Below are 3,381 nucleotides of genomic sequence, written 5' to 3'. Positions count from 1 at the left end.
TTACATATGATTTGGAAGAATACCTCTGATTGGGAAGAAAGCAGAAGAAGAAATAAACCCTAGCCTTCTCTGACATTGAAGAAGCACATTTCGCTCACACTCGTTCAGTCCACGCAAGATGCAGCTCCTGTAAGCCGTCGAACGCTTTCTCGTTTTCTCCACCCACTCACTCACTCGAACCCTTTTTGTTATTTTTGGAGGGCACCTAAAACTTTTGGTATTTACAAACCAACCACTCTCTTTCATCCACTTTTCAAATTCTCACTAAGTGTCAAAATTCATTTTTCATTTTCATTGAAGTCTCCCAATGGTTCGATGTGGCACACATAGATACATCAGTTCGATAGTTTAAAATGATTAATTTATAAATATTAGTATTTTAGATGATATATATATAATTATTCTTTTTTCAAGATAATTGTAAAGTTGTCCTCAAGAAAATAATTTTTTAAGAAAATTATTTTTGATATCATAAATATTTAGTTTTTTTAAAAAATGAGAATATAGCTTGCTACAGCTGTCTTTTTTTGGTTGATTGGTTGCAAAACAAATTTTTTTTTTTAAATAGTAATCAAATAAAATTGTGACGGCAATCTAAAAAGCAAAATAGTATGTATTATTCAAAAACAGGGCTTTTCTAGATGGTATAATCATGAATTTGATGTAAAAAAATGTGTTATGCATACATAACATACAACACTTTTATGTATGCTAAATCCAATTTTCTCTCATTCTGTTAATTTTTTGAAATAAATCTGGATTTACTGAATCCAATTTTTAGACGGATTTAATGGATTCAATGCACAAGAAAGTTGAATCCTGATAAAATACCAAACATATAAGATGACTTTAACCAGACTTAAGTTAAATCATACCAAACAACTTCTTAGATTTAACAACGCCGAATTGTATAAATCTGGATTTACTAAATCCTACTTAATCTAAATCCTTCATGTAACCAAACACCCCCTTATAATTACAAAATATAGTTTTTAACTTGGGTTAGTGTACTTGTTGTTTTTATCTATGTCCATATTCTTGCATTTATATCTTATTGTAGTAGATTCAGCTCATCTGACTCATAGCTTTATGTGAAGGGGTGGCTTGTTGTTCTGGGCTGATACACTTGGATCTACATACATTTATTCCAAGCTCAAAAATTGGGCAAATGAATATGGTGGCCTTTTTGTACCCTCTCCCTACTTGGAAGAAAGAGCAAAGAAAGGATTGCCATTGGTACCACCTCATGCCTTCTCTTCCTTTCTAATTTATTATGGTTTGTTTGCTCTTCAATTCTTAATTAATAATGTGAGAAAATGCTCGGAAAAAAGGAAAATCAGTCTCTTATTCTCGTTACATAGAAGATGTGAAAAAATTCATTCAAGTTTATTTTTCTGTCATACTTGTAGTTGATGATATCTCGAACATTTCACTAATATAATTATCTCTTACTCTATGATTCTATAATTAGTTTCATCATTTTAACCGTATCATTCACATTTCTATTAGTCATTGCTCGCTAATCAGGTTTGTTTTTACATACCAACCACTGAAAATATTAAATATAACATTTTAATCACTCAAAATCATCTCGCAAAACCTTCATGAGTGGGTTTAGGATGGTGGTTGTAATGAATAAATGAGTTTAAAATGTTATATTCAATATTTTGGGTGATTGATATGTATAAATATCTAAATTAAATTTCTCAAAAAGTATGTGTATGTTTCATCTCTTTTCTATTTTTTATCAATGTATTTGTATGTACAATTCTCACACAACTATTTTAAATATTATTCAACAAATAATAATATATGTCTATGTTTTAAACTAATCCATGATTTCATTTCCAACAGAGCCTGACATCGTCTTCTCCTAAAGCTTCATTATCTCGCATGTAATGCTTTTGCTAAAACACAAGCTTCGCAGGTCTATCAGCTGACTACATGCGGTATGTAATAAATGAGAAAAGTTTTTGAGTAAATTTTATAAAAAATATCATGCTGTCAGTAGAGATTTCAATTATTCTTACAATCTGGAGTTTATGTAATTGTGTCATTGTCACTAAAACGTTGTTGTAAAATGATGCATTTAAGCAAGCCTGAAGTGTGATTAGCTCATCATTTAGTTGCAACATTCTGTGAGAACAGGGGAAGTTCAAAATGGAAGATGATTTGATTTGAAATTGGACAAAGTTATGCTTCATGCATTATTTTCATTATTTTGATGTCTCTTTACAATATTAAGTTTGTTGTTTTTGTCAGAAGTATATATTAGCTTCAGTTCAACTTTATGGGTTTGCTATAAGCCTGAAGTGTGATTAGCTCATCATTTAGTTGCAACATTCTGTGAGAGCAAGGGAAGTACAAAATGGAAGATGATTTGATTTGAAATTGGACAAAGTTATGCTTCATGCATTATTTTCATTATTTTGATGTCTCTTTACAATATTAAGTTTGTTGTTTTTGTCAGAAGTATATATTAGCTTCAGTTCAACTTTATGGGTTTGCTATAAGCCTGAAGTGTGATTAGCTCATCATTTAGTTGCAACATTCTGTGAGAACAGGGGAAGTTCAAAATGGAAGATGATTTGATTTGAAATTGGACAAAGTTATGCTTCATGCATTATTTTCATTATTTTGATGTCTCTTTACAATATTAAGTTTGTTGTTTTTGTCAGAAGTATATATTAGCTTCAGTTCAACTTTATGGGTTTGCTATAAGCCTGAAGTGTGATTAGCTCATCATTTAGTTGCAACATTCTGTGAGAGCAAGGGAAGTACAAAATGGAAGATGATTTGATTTGAATGATTTGATTTGAAATTGGACAAAGTTGTGCTTCATGCATTATTTTCCTTATTTTGTTGTCTCTTTACAGTATTAAGTTTGTTGTTTTTGTCAAGAAGTATATATTAGCTTCAGTTCAACTTTATGGGTTTGCTACATAATTTTTCTATTATTGTTGAATGCCAAGTGTGGATTGTATTTATTTATCATGAAGCAATGGCTTTCTTTAACTAGTATCATTTTTCTCCTCCGTTTGGGCCACATTTTTTGCCACATTAGTAGAGATAGCAGTACTAAAAAAAGAGTCTTCGACAGTACTTATTTAAAAAAAGGTTTTAAAAAAAGCTACAAAAAAATATTTAAAAATCTTATCAAAATATTTAAAACCGCTGCTAAAAGTGATTGTAGCGCTAACAATTCAACAATTTAAAATTCGTTGTGATGAAAATAACTGTGGTTTTTTACTAATGTGATTATCTATATAAAGTACTGTGAAACTCTTTTTTTTAGTAGTGAGCGAGTTCTTTTAAAAAAAATATATTGGGGGAGTCATTTAAAGAGGGATCAAAGTTGGGCTAACTTCATCTATATATATA

The 3,381-nt window shown here is 30.2% G+C and overlaps 1 protein-coding gene across 2 annotated transcripts in view; it reads left to right on the top strand.

Moving 5' to 3' along the window:
• Positions 1-3,381, top strand: part of LOC110025557 (peroxisomal fatty acid beta-oxidation multifunctional protein-like) — a 51,249-nt gene that overhangs the window by 12,801 nt on the left and 35,067 nt on the right. The window lies entirely within an intron of this gene.

Source organism: Phalaenopsis equestris, unplaced genomic scaffold (genome assembly GCF_001263595.1).
Source record: "Phalaenopsis equestris unplaced genomic scaffold, ASM126359v1 Scaffold000302, whole genome shotgun sequence".
Lineage (NCBI taxonomy): Eukaryota > Viridiplantae > Streptophyta > Magnoliopsida > Asparagales > Orchidaceae > Phalaenopsis > Phalaenopsis equestris.
The sequence above is the reverse complement of the archived record's forward strand: the minus strand, read 5'-3'. Positions and strand labels throughout refer to the sequence as shown.